The sequence below is a fragment of the Geotrypetes seraphini genome, chromosome 1 (assembly GCF_902459505.1).
Source record: "Geotrypetes seraphini chromosome 1, aGeoSer1.1, whole genome shotgun sequence".
Classification (NCBI taxonomy): domain Eukaryota; kingdom Metazoa; phylum Chordata; class Amphibia; order Gymnophiona; family Dermophiidae; genus Geotrypetes; species Geotrypetes seraphini.
In genome coordinates this window covers 246,104,524-246,120,737 of record NC_047084.1, presented here as the reverse complement: position 1 = coordinate 246,120,737, position 16,214 = coordinate 246,104,524, and positions in this window count along the sequence as shown.

Here is a 16,214-nt window from a genome sequence, read left to right as displayed (position 1 = left end):
GGTGTCTTGATAGGCATCTGGAAATGATTAAGTCCTGGTTCCCACCATCCCCAATCAGTGTGGCAGTTATTGATTTCAGGTTGGTAAGGGAAAGGCTTTGGCCTATGGCCTAGAAAGTGATGTTGTGTTTAACTTGTTGGGCCAGCTACAATTCTGAGGCATTATGGAATGGCCAGTGCTAAAGCATAGCATGCTGTAAATAGAGCCTCTCTGGCAGTGTCCATAATAACTCTTATGACAATCTCCCATAGCCTCTCCCACATGGTTCCATCATTTCCCCTCCTTATACATCTCTCTCCTTCCACTCTTGTAACCCAGCAACTCCTCCCTCTCTCTGTCTCCCTCTATCTCTCCTCCACCATTATTTACTTATTTAAAAAAAACTTTTAGTCTGCCTATAATAAAACAGCACATCAAAACCCCCATCTTCCTGAACAGCTGTCCTCTCTCGAACTGTCTGATAACTCCTTGTCCCATCATTCTTCCATCCTGCCCCCTCCCAATGATCCTGCCCCCTCCTTATGATCCTACATCGCTTTCTCCCTTTCTCTCTTTCTTTCCTGACAACCTTTCTCAACCCCCAGCATCTCTCCCTCTCTCTTAATAATAATAATAATAATAACAGTTTATATACCGCAGGACTGTGAAGTTCTACGCAGTTTACAAAGATTAAAAGATGGTACAAATTGATTGAATTTAATAGAGGTGAAAGAAAGTGGTTAATAAGTCAAGAGAACCGTTATTGAAGAGAAAGAGTTGTACGAGTCAGCTGTCTAGATACTTCAGGAACAGATATGTTTTTAGGCGCTTCCTGAATTCCTCATAAGTAGTGGGTGAAAGCAATTGTTCTAGATCTTTACCCCATAATGCTGCCTGATGTGAAAGAAGGTGTTGATGGTGTTTTTTGAGTTCACATCCTCTAACTGGGGGGGGGGGGGGAGGAAACGAAGTTCGAATGTGAGCTTCTCTTATGCCTGTTGACTGAGAAGGAGAAAAGGTCAGTTATGTATTTAGGGGCTAGTCCGTACTTTAAAGCAGAGGCAGGCGAACTTAAACTTTACGCGTGCCTCCATTGGTAACCAGTGCAGAAAATTAGTCTGACTGAAGAAGTTTGATCATGTGACACCTTACTACCAACAGCCACTGGTTACCGATGGAGGCACACGTAAAGTTTAAGTTTGCTTGCCTCTGCTTTAAAGTACTATATGAACTAGCCCCTAAATACATAACTGACCTTTTCTCCTTCTCAGCCAACAAGCATAAGAGAAACTCACATTTGAACTTCGTTCCCCCCCAGTTAGAGGATGTAAATCCAAAAAACAACATCAACACCTCCTTCCTTCTCTCCCTTCTACCCCTGGATCCAAAAGAGAGAGCTGCACGGGAATGGGATTGTCAGGAATTCTGCAGAGTCCATGGGGATCCCATAGGAATCTCCCCAGGTCCATGAGGGATCCCATAGAGATCCCCTCCAGGCTTGCAAGGATTCAACAGAGATGGAAGTATTTCCTCAAGGGCTCCCACTGGAGTGTACCTGCCTGCCTCTGGCTCCCTTGTCCTTAATTCTGCGAAGCTGCACTTCCTCTCTTTGACATGCTGCTGCAGGCTGACCCAGAAGCCTTCCCTCTTACGCATTTGCATTTTGCATCAGAGGGGAGGCTTCTGGGTCAGCCACCGATAGCAGAAGAAATTCTGCATGGACAGATGGATGGACAGGTGGGTGGGTGGGGGGAAGAGGAGAGAACTTTTGGAACATAGGGGGTGAGAAGGGAAGGTAAAAGATATGCTGCTGGTGGGGGAGTGAAAAGAAAGGGAAAATGTGTGGAGCAGGAGGGAAAGAGAGATGGTGCATATGGGGAAAGAAAGAAAGAAGGATAATTAGTGGACATGGTTAATGGAGAGGAGGGAAGGAGAGTTGAGAGAAGGAAAAATATTAGATGTAGTAGAGAGGGAAGGATAGGACAGATAGAAAGGGATGAAAGAGGTAAGAATGTTGGACATGGTGGTGGAGGGAAGGAGAGATGTGACATGGAGCTGGAGAGGGGTAATAGAGAAATGTTGGGCATGGGGCTTGGGGGGGCAAAAGATGCTGCACAGAGGCAGGGAGATGAGAGATGGAGAAATGTTAAATGTGGCAGTAGAGGGGGTGGAAAAGATGTGCCCTGGATCCAATCGTGCTCTCTCTTTTCCCACTCCCTTTGCAGGAAGAGAGGGAGTGAGAGAGAGAAAGAGATGGTGGACAGTGAGAGAGGGAGACATGGATGTGGGGTGGAAGAGAGAGGAAGAAATGCTGTGCATTAGTAGGGAGGGGGAAAAGAAGAAGATGTTGAATCTTAGGATAGAAAAGAGTGAGGATTGTGTACAATGTAAGAGAAGGAGGGAAGAGAGAGGAAAAAATGCTGGACCATGGTAGGAAGAACAGAAGAAAGAAAGAAGGAACAGGAAGATGCTAGTGAGGGGTGTGGAAGAGAAAGAGAGATTTCAAGCTTTTAGGGTGGGAAGGGGAAAAAAGGGAGCAGATGATGCTGGGCAGGAAGGGTGAAAAGATAAAACTCTGTGTTTAAAATCATAGAAACATAGAAGATGACGGCAGAAAAGGGCTACAGCCCATCAAGTCTGCCCACTCTGCTTACCCACCCCCTGTCTATGCCCTAATGACCCAATTTCCTTATCTTGACCCTCGTAGGGATCCCACATGGGTATCCCATTTATTCTTAAAGTCTGGCACGCTGTCTGCCTCGATCACCTGCACTGGAAGCTTGTTCCAATGATCAACCACTCTCTCTGTGAAGAAATACTTTCTGGTGTCGCCATGAAATTTTACGCCCCTGAGTTTGAGCGGGTGCCCTCTTGTTGCCGATGGTCCCTTGAGAAAGAAAATATCATCTTCCACTTCGACACGTCCCGTGAGGTACTTAAATGTTTCGATCATGTCTCCCCTCTCCCTATGTTCCTCGAGAGTGTAGAGCTGCAATTTGTTCAGTCTCTCTTCATACGAGCCCTGAGATCATCCTGGTGGCCGTCCGCTGAACCAATTCAATTCTGCACACATCTTTACTGTAATGTGGCCTCCAGAATTGCACACAGTACTCCAGATGAGGTCTCACCATGGCCCTGTACAATGGCATTATGACTTCAGGCTTTCGGCTGACGAAACTTCTATTGATACAACCCAATATCTGCTTTGCCTTAGATGAAGCCTTCTCCACTTGATTGGCAGTTTTCATGTCTGCACTGATGATTACTCCTAAATCTCGTTCTGCTGAAGTCCTAGTTAAAGTTTCTCCGTTCAAGAAGTTCATCCTGCATGGATTTCTGCTTCCGAGGTGCATGACCTTACATTTCTTAGCATTGAAGCCTAGCTGCCAGGTTGAGGACCAACTTTCCAATGTAAGCAGGTCCTGCGCCATATAATTCTGTAAATTCACTTACTATATTACATAGTTTGGCGTCATCGGTGAATAGTGTTATTTTACCTTGAAGCCCTTGAGTCAGATCCCCTATGAATATGTTGAAAAGGAGTGGACCCAGGACCGAGCCCTGCGGCACTCCACTGGTCACCTCCGATGTTTTAGAGAAGGTACCATTAACCACCACCCTCTGAAGTCTGCCACTCAGCCAATCATTGACCCATGCAGTTAGTGTCTCTCCTAACCCCATCGATTCCATCTTGCTTAGCAGCCTGCGGTGTGGGACACTGTCAAAAGCTTTACTGAAGTCCAGGTACACGACATCCAAAGACTCTCCCAAGTCCAACTTTCTTGTTACCCAGTCAAAGAAGCTGATGAGATTGGATTGGCAGGACCTACCCTTGGTGAATCCATGCTGACTGGGATCCCGAAGATTCCCTTCATTCAAGATCGTGTCCAATTTGCTTTTAATTAGTGTTTCCATGAGTTTGAACACTATTGATGTGAGACTCACCGGTCTATAATTCTCAGCCTCTGCCCTGCAACCGTTTTTATGCAGAGGAACGACATTAGCTAATTTCCAGTCCAGGGGAACTTTCCCCTTAGGGAGAGATTGAATAGCTCAGCCAACGGTTTCGCCAGGACATCGCTCAATTCTCTGAGCACTCTTGGGTGCAAATTGTCTGGTCCCATGGCTTTGTTCACCTTGAGTCTTGCCAGTTCACTGTAAACTTCACCTGGTGTGAACTCAAAATTCTGAAACGGGTCTTCTGTGCTTTGTGTTGCCTTCACCGTGTCCCGGTGCCTCACAGGTGAAGACTGAGCAGAAGTATTCATTCAGTAGTTCGGCTTTATCGGAATCTGCTTCCACGTAACTTCCGTCCGGTCTTCTAAGGCGTACTATCCCGCCTGTGTTTCTTTTTCTGTCACTAATATACCTGAAGAAGGATTTGTCCCCCTTTTTAATGTTTTTTGCCAGAATTTCTTCCACTCGAAGTTTTGCCTCCCTAACTGCCATTTTGACCGCTGTAGACCTGGTCCTATATTCTACCTTTGCCTCTCATTTCTCCGTGCGCTTGTAGGAAAGAAACGCTTTTTTCTTCTCCTTAATGAGGTGCGAGATCTCCGTGGTGAACCATTGGGGTTTATTGTTTCTTTGTCGTTTATTTACTGATTTTATGAAGCGGCTAGTTGCTTCATGTATGGTTGATTTCAGTGTTAACCACTTAGCTTCTACATCATTGGTCTCCGCTTGGTCCTGCAGCGTCCGATGGATGAAATCTCCCTTGCGTGTGAAGTCTGTGCCCCGGAAATTGAGTACCTTTGTTTTCGTGTTTGATCTAGGGAAGAGGACAAGAATATCAAATAACCTCGTCTCTTAAAATTTTAGGAGTCATACTCGACCTCCATTTAACCCTGGGGGAACATACTGATATGCTTGTAAAGAAATGTTTCTTTGCATTATGGAAGTTGTGTTCTATCAGAAAATACTTTGACCCTACTTCTTTCAGATTTCTAGTTTAAGAACATAAGAAGTTGCCTCCGCTGAGGCAGACCAGAGGTCCATCTCGCCCAGCGGTCCGCTCACGCGGCGGCCCATCAGGCCCACTGCCTGAGCAGTGGTCCCTGACTAGCTCTATAACCTATCTCTACTCCTATTTCTATACTTACCTCTACTCCTATCCCTACAACCCATATCTACACCTATCTACACCCATACCTCTACTCCTATCCCTACAACCCATATCTACACCTATCTATACCCCTCAATCCCTTTGTCCTCTAGGAACCTATCCAAACCTTCTTTGAAGCCCTGTACAGTGCTCCTGTCTACCACGGCCTCTGGAAGCACATTCCATGTATCCATTAAGTTTAAGCATTAATTTTATCTATTCTTGACTATTGCAATATAATCTATTTGGGAGCTTCTAAACCGTCTTAGGAAGATTATGGCTAATCCAAAATACAGCGGTCCGTTTAATTTTCAGATTAAAAAAACAGGAACATGTCAGCCCTTACTACCGTCAGCTGCACTGGTTGCCAATGGAAGCAAGAGTACTTTTCAAATTTGTTGTATTTGCTATAAGATGTTATTTGTATTTGCTCCACTATATCTCCTCTCTCATTTTGAATGGTACCGTTCAACTAGGCCTACTCGACGTACTGGTTTATTTACTTTTCCTAATCCCAAAAATTGCCATTATAAAAAATATTTTGATTGATCTTTGGCTTATCAAGCAGGTAAATTTCAAGTATGGTTAGATGACCTGATTCAACAATCTGCATTATATTGCACCTTTAGAAAATTTGTTAAGACCTATTTGTTCAAAAAATTTGTTACTTGATTGATGACTATGTCATAGTTTCTTATTGTATTGTTCACTTTTGCAATACTGTACTGCTTTTCTGTGTGTTTTGTATCATCACTGGAATGTTCAGTCCTCTTTATTATGTGAACCGCCTAGAACACTTTTTGGGTGTTGGCGGTATAGAAAAATAAAGTTATTATTATTATTATTATTATTAAGCTGGGAATGGTGGGAGGAAGAGGGGTTGACAGGGAAATGAATGGTCCATGTGCCTAAAGCCCCGCCCATAGGAGAGGCATTAGGCAACTGACTCAATTCCGGTTGGCCCAGGTGCCTAAGACCCCTCCTATGGCGAGGCCTTAGGCACCTGGGCCAATCAGACCCTAGGCCCCTCCTCGATGCATCCCACAATGCACAGAGAAGGGGCAGACCTGCCATTCAGAGGAAGGCGTGCCTGCCGGCCAGCCGAAAGAAGGATTTGTTCATCCAGCCATTGATTAAGGTTAGTGGGGGGGGTGTCCGGCGGAGTGTGGAGGGGAGGACCGGGGGGGGGGCTTGGTCGGGGGAAGGGAGTTCAGGGGAGGTTGTCCAGCAGGAGAGCTTGGGCTCCCTCCTGTCAATGAGTGGTGCGGGGGGGGGAGGGGTGTCTGGCAAACAGGAGGGCTTGGGCACCCTCCTGCAGGTAATCATGGGGGTTCAGGGGGTTTGTCAGCAAGAGGGCTTGGGCATTGTAGCTGTAAAGAGTGTTATTAAGTGCTAATCTGCAGAAACAAAATTCAATGTTTTCACATTGTTTCAGATCATTTATTGAACCATATCCATGTCATTCTCTTGGTTGGGCTGAGAACTTTTCAACACCCCCCTTGTATCATATTTCCCCATGTATAGGCCACCCCCATGTATGCCCCATGTTACTAGCCGCGGCTTATCTAAGAGTTTTTAAACCTACATCGGCCTATACTGTACATCTGGGCAGCCTATACATCCCCCCCTTAAATACCTCCCTTGCTGCCCTCCCTGCTGGTAAATACCTCCTGGACAGCTGCCTCCTCCAATCACACTGTGCAGGGCAGGAGCAATGTTTACAATCTGAAGCCTCATCCTGCACCGCTTCCTGATTGGCTGCTGTCAGTTCTCACGACACTGTGCAGGGCAGGAGCGATGTTTGCAATCTGAAGCCTCGCCTCGCACCGCTTCCTGATTGGCTGACATCAGTTCTCGTGACGACAGCCAATCAGGAAGCAGTGCGGGGCGAGGCTTGCGATTGCAAATATCGCTCCTGCCCTGCACTGCGTGATTGTGGTTGAACGGGCTCACAGCAGAAAATTGAAGGTGGGTTCCATAACAGGATAGGAAGATATCCAGCGCCTGCCATCAGAGATGTCTTCAGCACACGCAGAGGGGCCTGCCAGCAGAGTGATGAATTTGTTGAGTCCGCACCTTCCACCAACGTTCACAGTATGCTCAGATATTTAAGGGGGAAGTACAGTTATGGTACTCCTCTAATGGGCGGCTTATCTAACAGCGAGTTTTAATGTCTTTAGATAAGCTGCCCTATTTAAGCAAGCTGCACCCACTGCAGAGATATGTAAAACCCTATACATGGGGAAATATGATAGTATATAGTTTCCAGTAAAACATTTTTTACATATTCTTCTGTGGGGTGGTGATGATGACTGCTAGGATTTGGATGTACAATATTTCATCTGTTCAATAATGTTTTCCTCCTTTATTTTATTTTTGTCTTCTGTATATTTAATAGCATGTTACTGGCCCAATGCTCCTGTGCAGGCAAAGTAACACCAGCTTTGAACTGGAATTATTTTTTTTGCCACAATTCAGCTTGTGAAATTCACCACAAGCTGTGTTATTTGATTAACATATTAATGAAATGCTTTGCATTTCATTCTTAGGTGGCTATAACCTAAAAATTATTAAGGCCAGCAGCGTGCCTGATTTTAAAGCCAAATGGGATAGACATGTGGGATCTATTCACAGAGAAAGGTAGAGGGTGGATCATTGAGGTGGGCAGACTAGATGGGTCGTGGCCATTATCTGTCGTCTATTTCTATGTTTCTATTGTACATTATTATTGTTTAATGCATGTTAAGGGGCAAATATCATGTGCTAAAAATCTTTAATGCACTTTAGTAAATACTCCCCCAACCTCCCAAGTTCTCTAGGACAGTGGTTCCCAACCCTATCCTGGAGGACCCCCAGGCCAATCAGGTTTTCAGGCTAGCCCTAATGAATATGCATGAGAGAGATTTGCATATAATGGAAGTTACAGGAATGCAAATCTGCTCCATGCATATTCATTAGGGCTAACCTGAAAACCCGGTTGGCCTGGGAATCCTCCAGGACAGGGTTGGGAACCACTGCTCTAGGAAATCTAGGCCTCCCTCACAGGACAATATGGACACCTGAACTGGTGGCTCTATTAAACCATTGTTTCTCTGCAAGAGGGGGAATTTCAGGTGCACAGCCATAGCCAGAAATGCAATCATGCAAAAAAAAAAAAAAATTGTCACTATGAAGGGAAGTTACCAACATGGGCTACCATTAAGATGGTTTATTTTAGCACAAGTTTTTCTATTGTAGCAGAGGGTCACTGTCATTGCAGAAAAAAACAGCCTTATATTGTACATCAAGGGCAAAATAAGAATATGCTAGAACTATGGAAAAACATTCACAAGAAGATAAATGTAGAGTCCTCGGTTAAAATATATATATATTAAAAAAAGGTTCATATTAGATACATACTTTTACATTTTTGTGTGTGTGTGTCTCTCTCTCTCTCTTATCTTTAACAACAGTATGCAAACCATTGCTGAATTAAGAGAGGACTTCAGGAAATAGTTTTCAATAAAACCAGCTATGACCTCTGAAAATCCAGAGCGTTTGAATGGTTTCAATTATCAATGCTTGGACTGGGGTTAAAGCAGGAATGAAGATATTTATGGAGCTTGGTGAGCTGGTAGGACTGGAGCACAAATCTGCCATCTTCTTAGAGAGCTTCTTAGAAATATAGTGGTTTCTCAATCTTCAAAAGAAGGAAAACAATTAATTTTGTCTCTAGCTACCTTTCATGGATTTACGTATTAAGATGTGATAAAAAATCTGTACTATAGTAGCATATAGACCTTGATACTGAAAAAAAAAAAAGCTGAGCTCTTATGTTAATGGTCCTAAATTAGAATCCTAAAAATTTGTGCCCTATTTTTAACCAAACTTAGATGTCTGAAATTTTTAGCTGAAAAAGTATTTTAATTTAGGAGCTTAAGAATTATACTTATAAATTTAAGTCTGTCATTCATATGTCTGGATTCATGAGCCTAATTTAGATTTTAACAAAGGAGATGAAAACCTTTGGCCTAGAGAGATCCACCTGTGTGACAATGTGATAAAGATCAGTGAAGAGATTAGGGTACATGGTGTGCTCCTGGATGCAAAATTGTCATTTAAATCACAGATATCAGGAGTAGTGCAGCTTGTTTATTTTGCCATGTGGAAATTATCCCAGTTGAAGAACGTGGTAACTAACTGGGACTTCAGACAGATGTTACAAATGATGGCATTATCTCAGTTAGACTATTGTAATGATATATATTTAGACATGCCCTCTGTCTGCATTAAAGCATTCCAAAAGGTCCAGAACTCAGCAGCTCGGATATTGATGGGAATGTCTTGTTACAAACACATATCTCCGATCTTAAAAAAACTACATTGATAACCGATTCATTTTCAAATTCAGTTTAAAATTTTGAAGATTGTCCAGCAGGGCATTTATGGTACCTGCTTGACTATCTGACAAAATGCCTACTATTATACAAACCGTCCAGAGAACTGAGGTCTGAGAAGTGTTTGTTATTCGATACGGGCACAATAACTAGAGTACGTTGTATGCGAACACAGAAATCTTGTTTTTCAACTACCAGGCCTGTGATTATTCTTTGCTGTTGATTATTTATATCATATTTCATTTGTTTTTTATATACATTAATTATTTCATTGTTATAAACACTGTGTATGTTTTTAACCTGTGTATATCCATGTATGTATTTGTAGACTCCTGAGGCAGGCCGGTTGAGCCGAAACATGTGCATGTTGGGTTGTTGAGTCATTGGATGTATACATAAGACTTTGGACTAATAAAGGCATTTGCATTTATCAGATGAGTTGAGGGACACTTGTTTGGTGCTCACCATTCTGAATGGGACAATTCTACTTTGGTTTTGTGCTCCAGAATGCTTTAACCCTTTCAGGACCATAAGGATCGTAGGCCAATTTTTGTTGTTTTGACGACATTTTTATGGTAAAAAGGGCTTGCAGATGCCAAAAAATTGATTTTTTTTTGTGAAATATCATTATTTTTTTTAAAAAAAAATCAAACTTCTGGCTTATGGACAGTGTGGCAAGTGAATCTTCTCGTCAATCTGGCAACGACGCCAATGAATGAATGTCGGAACCAGTTTGTTTACATAAAGGCAGTATCATATGGAATCCGTACATATCAAATTTAGAACTGTAGACTATCCCAATCAAAATTTATAGGATTTTAAAGTTATGGGACAAATATGTCCCTTGGTCCTGAAAGGGTTAACAGGCGCACTGAGATTTTGTGGAAACCTGTTACATTTTGGAAAACTGAACTCTTGAAAGCACGGCTTTGTAAAAGAGGCCGATAATGTTTACATTGAGACCTCTGCCTTCATTTGCTCTTGTCAGCTATGTGGATTTTAAGACTGTGTGTGTGTTCAAAGATTGTGTATGTTAATTTGTGAACAGTTTTGGTCAAAAACAAAATATAAAAGTTTTAAATAAATGAATAAAAATAAAAAGCTTCTAGAAACATGGAAATGTGAAGGTAGATAAGGGCCAAATAGCCCATCCAGACTACCCATCCACAGTATCCACTATTTCCTCCTCTCCTTAAGAGATCCCATGTGCCTGTCACACGCTTTCTTGAACTCAGACACAGTCTTTGTCTCTACCATGTTTCCCTGAAAATAAGGCAGTGTCTTATATCCATAAAAGACACTAGGTCTTATTTTCGGGGTATGCACATGATCAGCTCTCCCTCTTTCTCCATCACCCAATTCTTCATCTTTCCTTTCTCTCCCCCACATGTGCAGCATCTTTCTTCCCCTCCCTCCCTCCCATCCCCCTGTTCAGCAGAAGTTTGCTCAGCTTCTGTCCTTCCCTCCCTCCCATCTCTCGTGCAGCCTTGCCTAGCTTCTATCCTTCCCTCCCTCCCATCCCTCATGCAGCATAACCCTTGCCAGTTTCTATCCTTCCCTCCCATCCCTTATGTAACAGAACCCTTGAGCACCCCTCCCCAGCTTCTCTCCATTCTTCCCTCCCTCCCTCCCATCCCTTGTGTAGCAGAACCCTTGAGCACCCCTTCCCCGCTCCCACCACGCAGCTGAACCCCTGCTGACCCTCCATCCTTCCCTCCCCGCCGACCGTGAGCAAGCCCTACCTTCATCCGAAGCAGCGTCGGGCCAGCAGCACTCTAAATAGGCTGCTTGGCCTTGTCCGTTGGAGATTTCACTCTTCCCTGTCTTATATTTGAGTCAACTTTTTTTCTTTCTTTTTTTGGGGAAAAAAAGGTACCCCGTGTTATACTTGTATCGACTTATATTTGAATATATACGGTATATGGGGCACCAATGTACAATAAATACAATTTTGTTAGGCTGTGAGCATTGTGAATGTGTGATGTATATGTTTATTTTCCTACTGGGAACCTCGTCTGTCCTTTTATTGTGGACCAATTAAATTTCAACAGGCTTACTATCTTAAGAATTGATGAATATCTTAAATCCATTTTAGTTTATCAAATTTCTGACAAATCTGGTGTGTATAAAGTCATACAGGCATAAAACCTGCATGCTAGCCCTATTACTAGGTTTCAGTTTGGCTCTTCCAAGTTTACCTCATTGCTCATATGCTTTATGGGGCTCCTTTTACGAAGGTGCTCTAGCGTTTTTAGCATGCGCTACATTGCCGCGCGTGCTAACCCCGTGCTACACAGAAAATACTAATGCCAGCTCTATGGAGGCGTTATCGTGTAGTGCGTGTTAAAACCGCTAGCGCACCTTCGTAAAATGAGCCCTTTGACTATTGTTAAGCGGTTAGCAAAATTGTTTTATATTAATTGTACTTGCAGTAAACCACTTTGGGTAAATCTCTTCATAAAAACAGTTACTAAATAAAATTAAGAGCAAATGTGCCTTTTGTGCTAAGAGAGAACGAAATACATTTCCAAATGAATGCAGAAAGGACTTTGGATACTGTAAGAATAATGTTTCTAGCTCAATAGGTAGAACTGATCCTTATGGGAGAGCATCAAACTCACACACTAGTATAGTATTATTGATCATGCTGGGATAGAGGGTGTCATTTTGATTTTTGAGATATTTAATTGTCTACTGTGAATAGAGTAAAAAGGTTTTCCCATTTTGTGCCTATGGGGAAAATACTTGGTACATTTTGGGGTAAATTCTCTATTAGTACGTCTAACATAGGCGTGCTTTAGACGTCCGGCAAACGCAAGTGTCAATCAAACGGTACTTAGGCATGCGGTAGACATCCCTACAACCTCTTCGCGCAAAATAGACGCAGGTTTCTGAAAAGTCATTAAGACGTCTCCAATGGACCCGTGATAGACGTGGGTACGGTTTTTGTTTTTTTTTTGTTTTTTAAGATTATACTTTATTTATACTCTTTATTATCACTCATTCAGCATTGTAAGTATAGGATGATGAAAAAGATAACTAAAACACAGTATACCATTTTGTAAACTATATATTAGTTGATCTAGCAATATCAATGAGATAGGGAATGGCAGACAGAGAACACTGCTGTGTTGTATCTTTTTCCTCTAGGATATCAGAATTGTACAGTTTACCATTAATACAAGGAAAAAAATATGTTATGTTTCAAAGGAGAACTAGAAGATGAAACGTACCGAGTGGGTGTTGAACTTACATTATCAGTATGGAAGGTGGGAACCGGTAGATGTATGCTACACAGAAAGCTGTACAGAAATGTCATACTCACCTCCTATTAGAAGTGGAAAGGATAGGACTTTGAACACCATATAAACTTCGTTTAAGTTCCACAAAGACTGGCAGGAAAGGCACCCTAAGTCAGTGATTCCCAACCCTGTCCTGGAGGAACACCAGGCCAATCGGGTTTTCAGGCTAGCCCTAATGAATATGCATGAGAGAGATTTGCATATGATGGAAGTGATAGGCATGCAAATTTGCTTCATGCATATTCATTAGGGCTAGCCTGAAAACCCAATTGGCCTGGTGTTCCTCCAGGACAGGATTGGGAACCACTGCCCTAAGTCATCCAATAAGCTTTCTCTCGATTTCCCAGAGACATTATTTCAGAGAGGATAGTTTAGAAGTGATATCTTGCTCGAAAGAACACTCTCCTGGTCTTAAAACATTGCAACAATCAGCTCATTCTTCAGAACAAAGGTAAATCCCATAACTTACACTGGCCCAACTTAGAAACAGAATCAAAACACAGATTAGACCTGAATGTGGCTTCTAGTTCACAGGAAGAGGAAGTAGCAAGCAGCACAATGCTGACCTCATTGTGACATCATCAAGGTGCACCTGGAAGGTAGATATGCCACAAGTAAAAGACAAGCCAGGAGTTGAACTACAGATGATCAATATAGTGCTTTTACTCACTGACCTACACCTGTGTCTCTGGTTCCCCTGTCATAGCATACCTTAGTGATGTGCTAAAGTATACTCTACTTAGCTATCAAATCACAGTCAGTTGAGGCAAACGACTGGTAGCTCAATGGTGTAAAGCACAGTTGTCACGGATGCAACACCCATATTCTTAAGTATGGTTCAATAAATGTAATACAGAGTCAAAATTATGCTGTTTATTTTATCAAACCCAAGCTCAACTTTGTAATGTATTGTGTATAGTCTCGCTAATGTGTTTGTGATGAAAATGAGATGCGATAGGTGTATATCCTATATAATAAAACCCTAGCCGCGCATGCGCACATACCTGCGTGCTTCTGTGATCTCTGCTCTGTGATCAGTAGGTCTGTGGCCAGCAGGAGTGCAGATGCAGCAGCCAGGCGACTCCCCCTCCCGCCCTCACTCACCACCAAAACCACCACCGCCAAAGCCTCCTCCTTCTGCCCAGCCGGGAGGAGGGCTCCGAGTCGCTGAAGACTGTCCCAGATCAGCTTACACAGTCCCTAAAAAATTAACCTTTTCATCTGAGGCGCGAGGCTGCGGTGACCTTCCTCCCCCTAACTAAAGTTTCATCTTAAGAAATTCAAATGCATTGTTGAAAATGCAAGTGACTATTCTCTGTCATCCTAGACACCCCTGCAACACCCCAACAACACACTCCTGCAGCATAAACCCCTCATGTTATAATCAAGTAAAAGACAAGTCGGGAGTTGAACTCACAAACTATGGATGATTGGTACAGCGCGTTTACTCACTGAGCTACCGAGCTACTTAACTGTAGCCCTAATCCTAACCATAAAGTAGCATCTGACGTCATAGAAGCCGTTAGAATTTTGAAATCGTTTTGGACGTTCATTGGGTGTTCTCAGATCAAATACACCTGTAGATACTTGCAATGATTACCCCTTGTCAAAGCTTGTACCTAAAGCCATTTCTGGAGACTCCCATTCCCAAGTCCCCAACATAGCTCAGTGCTTAAAAGCACTGCATGTATCTTCCAAAGGTCAGGGGTTCAAGTTCTGATTAAGGTTACCAAAGACATAATATTCTTTTTATTTTCCACCCACCCAAACATGCATAGCTAAGCTAAAATATGTGAACCTCACTTCCCAATCTTCATTTATTTAATTTATAACTTGTCATTGTGTTTGGGGGAGGTGAAGTTTCATTAGGTTTACATGGTAAGCTTCTAAGCTTGTACCTAAAGTCATTTCTGGAGACTCCCATTCCCAAATCCCCAACATAGCTCAAGTGCTTAAAAGCACTGCATGTATCTTCCAAAGGTCAGGGGTTCAAGTCCTGACTAAGGTTACCAAAGACATAATATTCATTTTTTTTCACCCACCCTAACATGCATAGCTAAGCTAAAATATGTGAACCTCACTTCCCAATCTTCATTTATTTAATTTATAACTTGTCATTGTGTTTGGGGGAGGTGAAGTTTCATTAGGTTTACATGGTAAGCTTCTAAGCGTTCTGCTATACTTTTTTGTATAACAGCGATATCAGCTGGACCTAAGTAGAAGCAGCTGTAGCTCTATGTGTTAGGCGCCAGCATGTGCTCCTAACATCCAGAGGTTGTGAGTTCTACACCCAGCACATCTTTTAATTGTGGCATACTACTTTGAAGGTGCAGATTGATGAGATCACAATGAGGTCAGTTTTATGCAACTAAAGACCTCCATTTTGCAATGAGGGAAGCTTGAATGTTAAGGTGTGTATCTGTTTATTCTCTTTTTAAGTGCTGATAATGTGTGCTGATTTTTCTTTGCTTTCAAAAGAGAGCCGATTGCAGTGCTGTTTGTTGAGAAAAAAAAGGGGGTTGTAAAAGCCATGTGTAAATTATATTATTGTTCGGGCAGAAATGTGGTTTGTTATCTATGCAATATAATGTGTTCCATTGACATTATATTTATTAGGACAGAGAAAAGATGAAAATTACCTATTCAAACTCACTATTGGAATTATTGATGAAAAACACAGCGAACGTCTGCCTCGCGTCTAACAAAGAGCCGCAATTACGAAAGTTGAAACGGCATTGAAATCCAAGTTAGTCCAGGGTTTTTTACGTCTACATAATACACGATATTTAGATGCAGGCATTCGCTCAGGTAGCGCCTATCTAGCGTCCCCATTTGGCAGGCCCACAGAACGCCCACGTCCAGAGCTGGAGACGGGACTATGCTTTCTGTAGACGTCAGTCCGTCAACTACCTCTTAGGGACGTCTATGTGTCGTTTATTTCCCAATTAACATTAATTAAGACCCTTAACTCCGTAATTATTCACTTACATCGGACGTCCAAAGCACGCCTAAGTTAAACGCAGTAATAGAGAATTTACTCCTTTGTGCCTTTGGGGAAAATACTTGGTAAGGCCGCCTATAGATAACAAGATACATTTTTACATTACATTACATTACATTAGGGATTTCTATTCCGCCATTACCTTGCAGTTCAAGGCGGATTACAAAAGGTTAATTTAAATAAAAACAGAGTTACAATGATTAGCTAGAGAGGTAAGTTGTAGATCTTTTAAACATTTAACGGGTTGTTGAGGGTGAGGTGGTTTGTAAAAGAATTAATAGGTGGTCATAGTGGAGGTTCTTTTGTTATTATTAGTGCAGTGATGGGTAGATCAGATGTCAGTTTTAGAGTTACGAAGAGGTCGTGATGTTATTGCTGCTTCAGGAATTTCTTGAAAAGTGTGGTTTTTATTTCTTTTCTGAACGTCCTATAGTCTGGGGTGGTCATCAGAA